The following is a 15,829-nucleotide window of genomic DNA, read 5'->3' on the forward strand; positions in this document are numbered from 1 at the left end:
AGCTGCCTTCTGGGTGTTCTCACTTGCCTCGTGTCTAAGATGGGAATGGATCCTGCAGGGAAGGCTTCCTGCCAAGATCACAAGAGCAGCTTAGGCAAAGTGCTTGTGGCTGAGCCCGCTTGGCTGCTCAGCCAGTGGCGGGGTGTTCTCAAGATGGCGGCCCTCCTCCTTCTCACCGTTCCCTCTGGGCAGGAGAAGAAAGTACAGTGTGGCTCCCTGTCTAAGTCTCCGTCTTCTGGGATGACACGCTCTGTGGCTCAGGCTTGTCTACATGTCAATGCTAGGTCTACAGCTGAGAAATTTCCAGGCCCTTTCTCTTGAACCCGCATATGGAGTCCAACACCAAGAGACTCTCCATCATTGAATCTTGGACCAAGAGATGAAAAAAGTTTATAAGTTTTAAAAAGCCACACAGCCGGCAGCGAGATGAGCTACGCCACGGAATAGAAGAGCAGATGCCAAAATAAGAGGAATAACTATCGAGACTCATGTTGTACAATACAATAGAAATTAAAACTTTAAGTAATTAAAATGAAATACAATTAAGCACGCAGTGTTTCTTTCACAGTAGTCTCATTTTCAACGCTCAAGTCTCACTGGGCAGGCTGCAACTGTTTGGATAGTAGTAGACCTCGAACTTAATTCCACCACCTGAGAAAGTCCTATGGGATTCAGGGATGATGAGCTGTTTCAATTTTTTTATTTTTCTAAATCATGTGTCATCGTTATTTTTTTTTCTATTAAAAAAATTCAATATCAACAGGCCAAGGAAAAATTTTAAAAATACTATTCTGGTTTGTGTATTAATACTTTGCATTAATCACATTCATATTTGTAAATGTTAATATTATTATATGATCTCGACCCAAAATGGCAAACCTGAAATTACGAAAAGAGCTGCTAGCCTAGTAATAGGTGAGGTTGATGCTTTTAGGGATCTCTGTGTCTGGGTGCGGTGGAGATGAGCCCCCGAAGGCCCCTGTTGTCCTGTGCGAATCCAGACCACCTTGGGAGGGGCCCTTCAGGGCCCTCGGTACAGGACAGCGCTCCATGCTCTTCCTCAGCATGCATTCCTGACTGCTTTCTTCTGTAACTCCTGGAACCTTCCACCTTCTTTGAGTCTTTCCCTCCATGGTTTTAGATTCTATTCTTAAACAATGTGAGGGGGAGAAGCAAGGCCGGGAGGAGGAAGGAAGAACAGACTGCATAAGGTGCACTAGAGCACAGGCAGAACCAACCTGGGAAGACACCTGGGCCCAAGTGTCTGCTTGGATAAGGGACAGGGGTGCATTGCCTAGTATGCACAAGGCCTTGGGTTTGAACACAGTGTTGTGGGGAGGAAAGTGAGAAAGGCAAAACTGGAGTCTGCTTAGTTAAGAGTGTCGGGTGCAAAATGGCGGTGCCAGGTCATGCACGTGTCAGTCAGGGTCAGAGGAACACTAAAGTGCGGAACCCTGTTCGGCTGCACATGTTGCCTGCCCCTGAAGCCGGCTCTTTTTCAGACTTTTATAAGCCACGGGAGGTAAAGTTATTTCAGTCTGGAAAAAAAAAAATTGTGGGCATTCCAAAATCAACCAGTAATTTTTTTTTTTTTTTTTTTTTTTTGCAGGGGAACAAGAATCACTGCAAATCCCTCCCAAACATCCTATTATTGGGTCTACCTTTGATCAATATTCGACTCTAAAACATCTCTAGGTAGCCTATTTAAGATCCAGGACACTGGTGGAAGCAGAAGGTAGAAAGGCAGTCGGTCACAAGGCTGGAGGCCTAGAAGATGACGAAGCGTGCCAACTGTCCATCAGCAGATTCAAGAGCTCTGTCACACACCACGGTGGGTGACTGCAGCTGGTAACAGCATATACTTAAAAATTGCTGGAGAGTAGATTTTAAGAGTTCTCACCAGGGGAAAATGACGAGCCAGTGAGGTAATGCATGTGTCAATTAGCTCGATTTAGCCATTTCACAAAGTAGACTTCAAAACATCCTACTGAACACCCTAAATACAGACAACTTTTTCTTTATGAAATAAAAAAATGAATAGTGAAATAGATGCCATTCTATGGGGGAAAGATTAAGTTGGTGTGACTGTCACTACTGTCATTCAAGTGCTGAGGGGACTGTATGGCTGTAAAACTTGACCCCATTAGCTGAAGACAAAGAAGTACCATCCTTATGCACGCTGGTCTATGTCCACCTTGTAAAGTAACCCAAGTCATCTCATTGTGGATGTCACATTGTTTAGGAGCACAGATGAAAATCAAAATCAATGGAAGAATTACTTAGACTGACTCCTGAGTTCACACAGAGAGAATGAGCTTTGCCATCACACGCTTTACTTGATACCATCTTCTGTAAGGAGTGGGGTGATATGGAATGGTTGGGAACGCAGAAGTGATAAGATCAGTTTTGATTGTGAAGCAGAGAAGTCTGTCTTTATGGGAACTTTTAAAAATTAGAACTATCCCATTTTACATAAGATCCGGATGGCATTAAGAGAACCAACCTGTATAAATAATTAAAACAAATTAAAATATTAAAAAAGAAGAAGAAAAAGCAACTTTGTTTACGTCAGGCGCAGTAACTGGTTCTTAGAAGGACTCAGGCAGCCAGGAAAGCTAGCCTCTGTGTCATGGCTGTCCTTGAGTGCAGCAGCAGCATCTGGTCAGGAGCAAGAGGAGGAGCTAAGCCCCATCCCTGAAGATATCAGGTGCGTGGTCGTAGGCTCACAAGATTATTAAACGTGGACAGGGGACAGATCGCGGTTGGAAGCACACATGCTTCAAATCCACCTCTGTTGATAATGGCTAGCTGTGGCATCTGGGGAAAGTAACTTTCTATTTCTGCCTCAGTGTCCTTGTCTGGGAAATGGGGTAACCAAGAGATCCTGCCCCAGATGCAAGTGTGTGGACCGAAGAGAAAAGGCACATAAAGAGCTTAACCCACCTGCTGGCCCGCGGTTATTGTCACTATGGAAATGACAGCAAGGAGCCTAGATGCAAGACATATTTATGAATTGGAAACTTTTCATGAGGGATATAAATATGGCAAGCATATTTTCTTAGCCGGATTTGGGGACAGATGATTTGATAATCTCAATGGCACACTTGGGAGTAATGACATTGGAAATTTTAACTCACATGGGTGTTGGGAGGGGCAGGACGTGTAGCTGACATGGTCATAGGACGTGAATGGCAGCCTGAAGGCTTTTCTTTCAAATGTTCCTTTCTGAAGTCAGGTGCAGGAGGGTGAAGGCAAAGAGACAGCGGGGAGGAGGCGGAGAGGTGCAGAGGCAGCCTCCATCCCAAATGCACACACCCTCACATGCACAACACGCATGCACACGCACACACACACCCCTATGCACATACATGCCTGCACCTACACACATAGACACACATGCAATCAGTTTGTTAAAGGCTCATCTAAATATTTAACATGCATCCTAAGTCTATGCTAGTCTCCAAGTTGACACACTTACACCAACACACACACACACTCACTCGCCTTGATCTTGAAAATACACTAAGAAATACCTTTGTGGAAACCCCTAAGAATTAATTTTAAAGTCAATTGGAACATTATATCCTGCACATTGCTATACGGATGCAAAAGGTAGTTCTTCTGGAATTGATAGAGCCACCTCCACTGGGAAAGATTAAGATTCCTGAGAGCCATCTTGGATTCCAGGAAGTTCAGCTGCAGATGGCTCAAAGGTCTGTACTATAAGCAGGTTTCACAGACAGGGCATGTCATTGCAGAAACCCCAGAACCCACGCAGGGGAAAGCCAGGGATGCACACCTCTGACCTGTTTTCTTCATCTATCCCAAACTCACCATCTGTTTGGTTTAAAAATTCTATTTATCTGTGTGTGCATGTGAGGGACAGAGATCTAAAATAGCATACATACTATAAGCATTTTGTTTCCTAAATGCTTTCTTACTACATGGGCTCACCAAAGAAACAGGTTCATACACACACACACAAAAACTGAGATCAGTTGCTTTAATAAACATATCATGGTTTGATGTAGTGGTTGTTTTCTTTTTTAGACTTGATTTATCTGTCACTTTCTTTCCAAATTTGATTTATTGGTCAATTTCTTTTCAAGATTTGATTTATTGGTCAATTTCTCTTCAAGATTTGATTAAAACACATTACATAAGTCTTTTCAGATCTATTTCTAAATATCATATATATTTCTAAGTATGGATGTTTAAAGTCTTTATTCATAAATGTTCTTGATTGATGCTTGTTTTTTCATTAGTTTTTTTTCTATATACTCCAGGTAGTCATTTATTCTGTAATCGGAATCAACATAAACAAACCGTAAAATCCAATTGTGTAATGAATTACTCATATCTCAGACTCAGAGAGAAAAGGAACTTAAGACATAGCAAGGTAAAACCACCCGTGTCTGTGTGTGTGTGTGTGTGTGTGTGTGTGTGTGTGTGTGTGAGGGAACACGTTGGTGGTTGATCTTGAATCTCTGGGTTTACAGATGCATCTTCAAACAATTCTGCAGGACAGGATTCCAGCATGATGTCTCCCGGGACCATTAATTGGTCCTCGGCTACCTGGATGGCCTTGACAATGGAGAGTCCTGTGTCGTTCTGGAAAAGGTCCTTTCATTTTAACGGCTCCACTGTGCGAAGTCCCTTTCTGTCTTGGGACTTCCCTACAGCCCCCTCAGGAAGCAATGCCCGTCAGATACCCCAGCCTCCCATCAGGCCCTGGGGTGCTGGGTACTCCCGGGGAGGGCAGCTCATCAAAGGTGGGCTGGGGCAAGACAGAGCAGGCAGGTCTAGATCCGAGAGTCTGAGGGCTCCGAATCTCACACCTTCGTGTCTACACCCCTGAAGCCTCTTGGGATAAGAATGTTCAGAAACCAGTTACTAGTATGCACTCCAGGAGGGTGGGATGTCCACGAGCGTGTGTCATTATTTAGAAAAGAAATAATTGCATCCCTCTGCCTTCACACCGTCTTGGCCTAGTTTTATCATCTGCAAAACAAGAACAGTATCACTCACTTTGGAAGGAAGTTTCAAAGAATAAAGACACTAATACATGCAAAGCACACCCAGCTGGGGCGATGGTGGCTGCTGCCAGCTGTTTCACAGGTTGACGCTGAGTAGCCAGGTCAGCTGAAGAACTGTCGTCTACTGGCCAGTCACGGTGGGTCAGGCCTGGTGCACACTTCTCCGGGGGGCATCTGCTCCTGCGTGGTCGGTGTTGCAGAGACTCTCCCCCTTCTGGCTGGGTAAACTCAGTCAAGGCCAGAACAGTGAGTGTCAGTCCCACCTCAGGTTGGGGCTGCCCCACTCTGCAAGGTAGGCTTCTGCATTTTTAAGAAAGTTCCAGATTTTTTTTTTTTTAAAGCATGTTGGAGCTCTAAGACACTCAACAACTGCAGGTCATTAATGTCAGCTTCAAGGGAGGAACTTGGGTGGCTTCAGCAAGGACTGAACTTAGTTGATTCTCTGCCTGGCCCTTGGCATGGCCAGGGAAGTGCAGCTTTGATGACACTGGCCATGTCCCCAGTGTGGACACCTCTCTTTCAGATTGGCACTCCTCTGAAAGTGATCCCTTGTGGTTCCCTGTTGTCTCTCCGAAGCCTGGTGCCAATGTGGGTCATCTTGCAGCATCTGAAAAAGGGGGGGCGGACAAAGCCTGATTCAACCAGCTTTTCTCCTGTCTTGTTTACCAAATCGGGATTCTAAGAAGGTTATATCTTCCAGAATTGCTTGTGAGATAAATCTCCAGGCTGGGCGTGGTGGCGCACGCTCGTAATCCCAGCGGTTTGGGAGGCTGAGGCAGGAGGAGCGTGAGTTCAAAGCCAGCCTCAGCAACTTAGCGAAGCCCTGAGCAACCCAGCAAGACCCTTCTCTAAATAAAAATATAAAAGAGGGCTGGGGATGTGGCTTAGTGGTTAACCATCCCTGGGTTCAATCCCAGGTACCAAAACAAACAAACAAACAAATAAATCTCCAACTCCTTAGCATGGTACCAAGGCCTGAGACCTACCTGCCCTGAAACCCACCTGCCCTGAGACCTACCTGCCTGTCCATCCAGACCTTGTGTGGCACCCTGCTCTTGGGACAGTGGGAAATGTTGGCTCTTCATTGGGAAATTTCCTGCTCCCTGGTTCTTAAGTCTCTGCACTCACCCTTCTCTCTCCTGAAGCCACTGTGCCATCTCCAGTGGCTGGAGAATCCCTCTCCTCCCACTCCTGTCAGGTGCTGCCTCTTCTGGAACCCTTTCTCACCTCCTCCACCTCTGGACTCCCTCCCCCTCCATCCCTTCAGGGTGCAGGGCAGGAGCTCATCCCTTCTCCAAGCCTTCCTTCTCCAAGCCTTCCCAGGCTGTGTGCCTGAGTTCTCCCGCCAGGATCTGCTGCTGACTGAGAGCCCCGAGGGGATGCCTTCCCTGAGGGGCCATGTCTACAGGAGTCAGGTCCCAGGCTGGCGCAGTGAGGCCTTGGAAAACAGAGCCGTGGCTGTAGGTCTGCCCCGATCCCCATCCACTAGACTCCATTTGGCTGCACCCAGTTGGGTTTGGGAACAAGGCTAGGAAGATGTGGTGACCCTGCCCACTTCCACTAGGGCACAGTTGAAGGAGCATGGAGATTGGCCTGTAGGTGAATCGGGGTCTGCCGTTCCCACCTGCGTGAAGCTTGGATCTCCATCTCTCCACCTGCACAATGGGTGACTAACATCCCAAACCTGGAAGAGTTGGAGTAGTAAGTGATGGGAAAAGGACAAGGGCCGTGACACTCAGTAGGAACCTGCTGGATCCCACGCTGAATCTCTGCGTCTTTTAAGGGAAGCTGCCACCCTCTGAATCTGGCATCCCCAGGGCTGCCAGGGACCCTCGACTCTGTGCTGCACAGGAAAACTGCCTGCTCAGCATCTGGCTGGGCGGCACCAAAGAGCCAGGCCACTCGGAGCCCTGGGCCCAGACCGGGACCAATGAGAGGTGGGGCTGGCGGGAGTCTTTAGCAGCTCCTGTTACAGAACCCTCCTTTTGGGGACAGCTCAGGCAGACAGGGTGGAATAGTTTCTGCTCAAAAAGCACCTTTGTCAAAGAGATGCCTCCGCAAATTATCCTGCAACACAGTGGGCCATCTTACCCTAAGCCTGTAGACTGCCATGATGAAATCAGCTGGTCAGAGAGCAGCCAGGTCTCATCCCTGCTCCCAGACATGCCACAGCCTCCAAGAAGGCCCAAGGGAAGGCTGGTTATTGTTGGGCTTCTTTGCTCTTTGCCTTCTTAAGAGGGCATCTAGCAAGGCATAAGATACACAGGGTCCCTCTAGAGTGCTACCTGTCATTGCACTCAATGATATCTCTGCTTTTCTCCGTGCTCTTACCTTTGCAACATCAAAATAAAAACAACAGCTAGTGCACCAGGCATGTACTGGTGCCAGGAACTGCCACAATGCCACAGAAGGATTTCCTAGGGCAGTTTGTCAACAATCCTATTGAGGCAGGGACTAAACTCTCCAGTGTGCAGATGGGAAAAGAGAATCAAAAGCAAGTGGCTGAGTCACTGGAGCAGTGTCTGCTGGTCTCTAGAGTCAGTCCTCACTCATTAGGAAGGTGGAAGAATGCGAGCCACATCAAAGATGCCGAGATAAGAGAAAGACCATCTCAAGGGAATTTGAGGGACAGTGAGTGGTAAAAGCTGCCAGGGGTCGATTGAAATTCCAGCAGTTTGAAGGACATTTCAGAAGAAATGTCCCAAGATAGAAGACAGGAAGATAACTGGGGTGAATGAGGATGCTTACAAACAAGTGAAAATCTCCCATTTCCTCCAGACGTGGCTCCTCGACCCACTGTGTGGTGTTCATTGGGACAGTCATTAGAAAGAATGATTTTTTAACCCAATCCCTCTTCCAAAGACATGGAATTCTCACAATGGGCCCAGAAAACTGACGATTGAACAAGCTCCCCCAAGTGAGACTTTTGTACTCTCCAAGTTTGAAAATAGTGAAGTACATCTCACGTGCCTCCTGAGTTTCTCATGGCTTCCCTGTCTAACAGGACAGGGACTGGCCCAGTGTGGCCCTTCATGCTTCTGCCCTTACTTATGGCTGCTCCCGCCATTGTTGATTCAAACAAAGTAATACAGAAAGGGCAGGGTTCTGGCTTCCCCAGAAGCTAGAACCCAAAATGTGAGTGATTCAAGTCTTATGGGAAGAACTTTTTGCCAGGAGAATTTGACTGATGGACTCCCTCTGTGTCCTGCTCTGACGGCCTACCCTAAGGACACATCTGGAAATAAACAGCTGGTCCTTGTGAGCTGCAAACAATGACAAGGTATCAACACTGCATCACTTCCAGCTTCCTCTGGTCCACTGTCTGGACACTAACCCACGCTGCTCTGGGCTGTACATCTTAATAAAGGACCAGCACTCAATGTTTGCCCCAGGCTCTGGATTTTTCAGAAACTTGAGTCAATAAAAGAAGCAATACTCTATAGGTTACAGTCTGAGATCTCTGGAATGCATTCAGTATCTTTGGTATTTGACCCCTTCTTACCTCTAACAGTGGTGTGCTGGTAAACATTTCACAATCAGCCTCCCAAAGGGAAAAAAAAAAGCCCTCATTTTTAGTGTTTCCTGATTTCTGTGGTGTAAATATGCCCACAATGGCTGAATTTAATCTACCAACATGATATTATTAACTGCAGGGTTGGGAAGAAATGTACAATGCTGCATCAATGGAAGTATTTCTATCAAACAAAACATAAATATTAATAACCTCAAGGGTATAAATATAGCAAAATTTACCACTTAGCTCCAACTCCCTCTTCAAAGCATGTCCTGGGCGTCCAACAGGTTTGCCATGATCTGGTTTAGCATATTGATTTTAGTGAGTTATGTTGATTTTTCTGCCTTCCAAAGTCCTTGGTTATCATTGCCTGAACCCACAATAATAATCCTTCAGAAGGAGATTATAAACTGGATGACCTCACAGTGGAACGCAGTCTTAAAGAAGTCCAGAAATGGTGATATTTTGTGACCAGATTAACCACATAATAACAGAAATTGTGAGGTGAGGGTTAAGTGGGGAAAGTAGATCTTTGAGCAGGCTTCTGAAATATCTCTGCTTTTTATCCATCAAACCAAGAACAGTTGGCACATTCCCATTATAGTTACGAAATCTATAGGTGAGATCCATGCCTTAATTTACTCATCTGGAAAATGGAAATAATTAATGATAACCACACCACAGGGCTTAATATATATGAAGAGCTTAGGGCAGAGCCCAACACAAAGCACTCTGTAAAAGTCTCTGCTGGGTTGGGGATTGTCCGTCCCAGGCTTCTGCCCTCACGTACATGCAGGAACGTTTTGGCCAACCCTCACTGTGGCAGGCTTCAATCACCAGGATCTTTTCTTTTCTAAATTCAATTCCACTGCTAGCGCCGGCTCTATCGGCACTGGGCTACTGAGGAAGAGCTAAGCAAGCCTTTCTGCCAAAGCCATTTCCCGAAGTTTCCATCTTTGGAGGAGAAAATCAGACAATGGCCCAAATCAGCAGTTTGAGGGTGAAGGAGGAGAAAATGAGCTTCTCTTTGCCAATGGTTTTGTTGCAGAATTTTCCAGGCTCCCGGGTTGCAGAGTCGGAGAAGAACTGCTCTGTCCATAACCAAGAAGAAATAGACCCACTGGTAGAGTCAGCCCAAAGGCAGAGCTCCAAAAATAAGGACTGATGCGGCTGTGGGTACTAGCTGTTCTCTACCATGGTACCCCAGCCCTCCAGGAACCACTGTGTGGCCTTGGGCATGTCAGAACCTCTAAGGCTGTTTCCTCATCTACAGAGCAGAGAGGATCATGGTGGCCAAGTCTTTGGGTGCTGTGAGGATCCATGGGGATGATCTATGTTAGAGCTGACCCTGGTCACCCTCTAGTAGTGTCAAATGACCAAAGTGACCCATAAGCCAAGGCCTGGAGGGTGATTCAAGAAAAGGCAGTGAGTGTCTGATGCTGCAGGGGAGTAGATTAGGGCAAGCATATGGCGTCACTTGTCCACCCTCAAAGGTCCAAATGAGGGCCCTGTCCTGCAATCTGAGCAACAGACTGAGCAAGCCAGAAAGTGACCAGCACACCTTATAGCTGGAGTGCCTTGGTCCTGAGTTGTTTTGGTCTGTGGGGGCCATTTTCCTAGCCCAATGGTCATCAGAAAGAGCCAGAAAGAGCGTGAAAGGGAATCGTGCCCATTTATGCTGAAGTTAGACGAGGAAATGAGAAAGGAAGGAGGGAGAGAAGGACAGAGGAGGGAGGGAAGGAAGGAGAGAAGATTAGTGTATCAGTTCACCTCCAAGGAAGGGCCCTGGTTTGTGTTGCCCGTCGGTAACCGTCTTTGGCGAATTGTACTGATCTGATTGGCATTTCATGGGATCATAATGCAGCACTTATTTGGGTTAGAATTAAAGAGCAATATTAGAACAAAGTTTTATCTTTATTTTCTCATTCAGGAGATAAAGGGAGGTTTGGGTCACACTTTGAGGGAATTATACCAAATCATATTCTATTATACCGAAAGAGTGAGGCACAGAGACAGCTTGTGTCCCTGGAAGAAGTGGGTAGAGGGGTCTTCCTGGAGAGTGGGCACAGAGTTCTGGGCCCTGGATACACTGCTACGTGACAGACAGACACACTCTCTCCCTCACAGCCTTTAGCGGAGGTTAAGGCCAATAGTCCAGGGACTTTCTTTGGGACAACAAAATAAAAGAATGTTCTCCCTGGGGCTCTCAAAGATTGTCAACCTGGCTCCTACATGGTGGTACAGGGGTTGCCCTCCAGCATCATCTCCCTGAAGCCCAGCAATCCATCCACAGTTTGTTAGTTCTCGGCTGGACACGGGGGCTTCTCTGAACCTACAGGAACACCACAGAACCCTCATGCCGGGTGCATCCTGTCAGTATCCCCCATCCTGTGTTTGTTTTGGGGGTGGTGGACTTTGATTTAATTGTCATTTCTGAAAACCGCAGAATCACTCTTGAAACTCAAATGTGGAGCCCAAGGACATTGGCCGTGGTTTGCTTAGCTATAAACTGGCCTTGCCCCACCAAGAACACAGCTCCAGGGGACCCTTGGTTGCAGCCACTGAGGATGGACTGAGGTTCCAGTACCCGACATGGCACTCTCATTACAGTGAACTGCAGCCAAGGGCTGGCGGGGGTTCAGTTGGCCACTTCAATCACCCCGGGGCCGTCCACATTGCAAGACCTGCAAGACCCCAGCCACTCTTGGTCCTCCACAGTGGCAAATTCCAGACACAGGGTACTCGGCAAGAATCGGGCTGGATCTTCCCAAGGGGAAATCTGCAAGGGATGGATTTTAAAAGTCACGTACTTTTACCTGTTTCCCTGATCCCTCATTCAATAATTTAAAAAGAAACAAATAATCAGGTGATTGAAAAGCTTGGGCCCTCCACTGTTTTATTGACCTGTCACTACAGATAAATGGACTATAATTTACTTCAAGAGTAAATTACAAGATGTTCATAAAAAAAAAAAAAGTTGTACATTACGATCCCTAATTAAGATGTTCAACATGATTCCTCTTTTAAATTGGAGAAGCCAACGGAAATGGAAAACGCTGACGGTGCTGTATTTTCACTCTGCTTCTTTTCCTTTCTCTCCATCGTATCACGTCATTGTCTGGCAATCTGATGGGCAGATGTGGTGAAGCCAAGCCTGGGGCCCCCCAAGTTCTCCTACAGCATTGCTGTTTTGGTTTGGTGGGGATTTTTTATTTGATTCGACCCATGTCTACGCTGTTAATGGTATTCTTCAAGGAAATTCTGAAGCCACATACGGCTTTGGAGACCCTCCTGGTTAAATCAGAGAGACCAAAAAGATTTGGGATGGGACAGGGGGTAGAAAAACACAGTAGTTTAAATCAGTGGAGTCCTGACACACACACACTCACACTCACACACACACACACACACACTCGCAAAAAAGTAACCTGAACTGTTTTGACTTTTTGTCTGCAAACACATGAGATTCCGGACCATGCCTTAGGGAGAGGAGCAGAAAATGTTCTCCAGAGCCAAAGTTGGCGCGGTGGTCCCTACAGCCCCATAAAAGCCCATGGCTGGAAAAGAGGGAAGGCGGTCCATTGGGTTCTTCACAGAGGAGGCTCCCAAGCTAGGACTTCTTCACGGCAACCATTTGCCTTCATTTGCTCAGAGTTGTTGTGTGCTTGAAGTGTGCGGACACCACGCTAGCTGTGAGGGGCTGGAAATGGACACAAGGGTGCTCACAGCACCCCTGGCCAGCGCCTAGCTCCTCCTGCCTTCAGCATGTTTCCTGCTGTCCCTGGAAAGCATTTCCTTGCCCACCTCATCCCCCCAACCCAGGACGCCAAACGCTGGCCCTGACGTGCTGAACGCAAGCAGCACCCCTGCTAACCTCCTGACCACGCTCCGTCACAGCAGTCCATGCCCGGTCTTCAGGTCCCGGGTGACATGGTCAAGAACGATTTGTTGAAGGTCTACACCAACCAAGCTGCAGGGTGGGGGGCACATGGGTTCCCTTGGCTCCCTCAAAGCTCACAGCTTTGCCACACTGTCCACAGCCTGGATGGGAATGGACACCACAGAGTGTTCTCAGTCATCCTGACCTCAGTCCCAAGGAGGCGGACTCCTGCATATCTGCAGACCTGGGACTCCAGGCCAAAGCATCAAGCTCTTCCTAACCTCGTTCTGAAGGCTCCATGCTCTGGGGAAGGCCCCTTGCTCACCGGGAAGCTGCTCTCCTGGGCTCTGCCTGGGACGCCCCTGAGGAGGAATAAGTGGAAGGTGAGGAGGAGATGTCATCCTAGGCAAGCTGAGGGTCTGGCTAGGAGGCCTTCATCCTTGCCCCTCTGGGTCCAGTCCCCTCCCCAGGTCCAGAAAGCAGATGAGATCCCTCCCTCCTTTTGAACAAAGACCCAACTCTTCAGGCTCCTGTTTTCAGTTTACATCTTTCTACCAGATAGAAATTTTCCCACTTGTCCCTTCTCCTGTCCATCCATCCACTCAGCAAATATGAAGTCCCCACTGTTTAGGGTCCGTGCAAGGTGTATGTACTGTACAGGCCGACAGTGGGGCTCACTCTCCGGTGGATGTCCACACACTGAAGCCAGTGTCCACGAGGCACTAGACCCTCTAGACACCAGGCAGAGCTCAGGTTCCAACTAGTGGGTAGAAGGTTTTGACCAGACGACTCGTTAACTCCCAAACGCCAGGGCTTAGCACACTGTCCATGGTTGCATGCGGCTACCAAACCCTGGACATGTGGTCAGTGTCTGAAGAACCAAATCACTCATTTTACTTGATCCTCACTGCCTTACATTGAGAGAGACGGAAGCAGTGAAATTTCCCCCTCAATGTTTTGATCAGACTGGTGTTTCACATTGTTGAAGGGCACATCCCATTGAGATCTATGTCAAAATTCAAAGACTTGGCACAGAAATGATGTTTGTGAAGTATCTCATGACCACCTTTTATATCAGGTAGGCATGGATACGATCCTTTTGGTTTAATGAGTTTGAAGTAATGTTGAAAATCATTTCACTGTCTCATTTTACTTTCCTAAGAGGGGCTGTTAGTGAGTTTAAGGTTGAAAATGTGGCTCGTGTTGTCTCTTACCGGATGGCTCTAGATGTTTTAATAGACAACTGGCATTAAACAAGCAGGCCAGGCGTGGGTCTGGCTACCAAGAGGACCTTAGGAGGTGTCGTGTCTAATTCCTTTCACCCCGAGTAATGCTGGAGAAGGAGAGTGAGTTTCACAACCAGAATGTGTTATCCAGACTCCTCGGAGCAGAACCATCTGGGGATATTAGTAAAGCCACCTCCAAACGGTTATCTCAGAATTGAAGTTTCTTCTTAATCTAGTTTACAATTCCATGTATTTCAAAGGCAAAGAGAGAGAGAGCCTTCCTGGAAGGTGGGGTGCCTTTCAAGTGGAACTAACCCTGCTTTCAAGATCCCCTCCCCAGGGCCACTGCCTCCCCCTCAGGCCTCCAGGGATACTGGATAAGCAAATGCAGGTCCTGCAGGGTGACCACTGTCCCTTTCACTTCTCCGGGGGTTTCTGTTGTTTTGTTCCAGAGAAGCTGGGAAGAGAACTCCCTGGTCCTGGGAAGCATGCGGGCCGTGCGGGAAGACTTCTTCCACCTGTTCCCCAGCAGGTTCGTTCGGCTGGTTGCAGGAGAGGAGGAAGGAGGAATTATGGGGAAGAAAAGTGAGAGAGCAATGCACAAGAATAAGGTCACCCATGTCAAAGACAAAACCTGACATAGGCAGGGGAATTAGCAATGGACCAGGTACGAAGAAATAGTCTCTGTGAGCCTCGTAACGGCCCTGACGGCGGGTGCTGAAGGAGCCCCACTGTTCACAAAGTGCGGTCACCTACAGTGGCCCTCTCTACTCACATGACAACCTGGGGAGGAGAGAGCGGCGGTGCCAGCCGACAGCCCTTCCACATGCCCATCTTCTCTGCTCAGAAAGTCAAGGTTTTGATCAAGTGGGCGCAGGCGACCCGGTTCCCGGGAAGCCTGGCAGACGCCAGCTCTGGGGCCTCTGTGAGGCACATCTTGATCAGGCTAAAGCCATGGTGGTTAGTCCCATGACGAGCACCCACCATGAGGGAGAAGAGATGGCCTGCAGCTGCTGAGGCGTGTGGGAATCCACTTCTGAAACGCTCTCCTTGCACCGACGGAGGGATGAAGCACTGGGCACTCCTCTGCCTTGGGTTGGGCTTGTGGGAACACCTGGCCCTGGAGCCCCACCTCATCCTATATCCCGAGCCCTCAAACAGTGTGGACAGAAAGAAGAGAGAGCGTACTTCCTCCATCATGAAGCATGGAAGTCAAAGCCTCGCATTGTTCTTGGCTGGAACTTCTTAGAGGAGATTACAAGTCATTGACACCATTCAGAGTCAAATTTTCTATCTCTAAAGACCCCCAATACCCTATTACTGTCTTCTATATTGGCTCTGTGAGCTGTGGCCCATGGGAGCTAATTCTAGTCCACTACCTGTTTTTATAGGGGAGAAAAAAAAAAGAAAGCCTTATCAGAACACAGCCAGGTATGTTCACCTATGGAAACCCACAAAACTTAAATTACTTACCACCTGATGACCATTTACAGAAAAGATGCCAGCCCCTCTCTATAACACCATTACCCAGCCTTCGCAAGCCTACGTGTGTTCCCAGCCCTCCCCCGAAGGACTGAAAATATTCTGAAATCCCCCAAAGTGTGCAGAATTCCCCTCCCATTTTATAGATGAGGAAACTGATGTTCTGAGAAGTAGACACGCTGGCCTCAGGTCACACAGCTAGAAACGGATTGGACTGCAAGTCTGACGCACTCCAGGTCATATACTATCCAGTTGAGACTGATCCTGCCTGGGGCCCTCCAGTTCCTCTTGCCTCTCAGGCCTAGGTTTGCATGTTGAAAAGCAACTCAGTCGGTTCTGACGTTCAGGCAGGTGAAAATCTCTGCAGATAGTCTGCTTATTGTTTTTCAAACACGCCTGCCCACTGGGATCCGTGAAGCGCCAACACTCTGCCTTGAGAGATACCACGACAAGCCCTGGCCACTAGGAAAGAACACGGGTCCGACTTCATGGAGCTTTTAGTCCAGCATCGGGGAGACATTTAGCTCCTGAGTCTCACAGGAAGTACACAGTTACCAAAGGCCATACAATTTGAGAGAAGGAAAAGAGGGGCCTGGGCTGGTCAGGAGCAAGGGTCAGGTGCCATGGCTCATGGCCTCAAGCCCTCCCTGTTTCAAGACCAGCAAGTGATGCCTGGGGTCAGGAGCGGGAG

At 47.9% G+C, this 15,829-nt stretch overlaps 1 protein-coding gene across 9 annotated transcripts in view; it reads right to left on the reverse strand.

Annotated features, from left to right (window-relative positions):
• Positions 1 to 15,829, reverse strand: part of Maf (MAF bZIP transcription factor) — a 312,248-nt gene that overhangs the window by 264,813 nt on the left and 31,606 nt on the right. Inside the window, exons 3-4 of one of the 9 annotated variants that reach the window (XR_003301166.2) lie at positions 12,712 to 12,792; positions 3,985 to 5,001 (exon numbers count right to left, since the gene is read on the reverse strand). The exons of 5 other annotated variants lie outside the window; for them this stretch is intronic. The gene's annotated coding sequence lies outside the window, so the exon portion shown is untranslated. Of the gene's footprint in view, positions 1 to 3,984; positions 5,644 to 10,490; positions 11,330 to 12,711; positions 12,793 to 15,829 lie in introns of those variants that run through there. 3 more of the 9 variants (XM_077792927.1, XM_077792925.1, XM_077792929.1) reach the window with 3 other exon arrangements.

The sequence above is a fragment of the Urocitellus parryii genome, chromosome 15 (assembly GCF_045843805.1).
Source record: "Urocitellus parryii isolate mUroPar1 chromosome 15, mUroPar1.hap1, whole genome shotgun sequence".
NCBI lineage: Eukaryota > Metazoa > Chordata > Mammalia > Rodentia > Sciuridae > Urocitellus > Urocitellus parryii.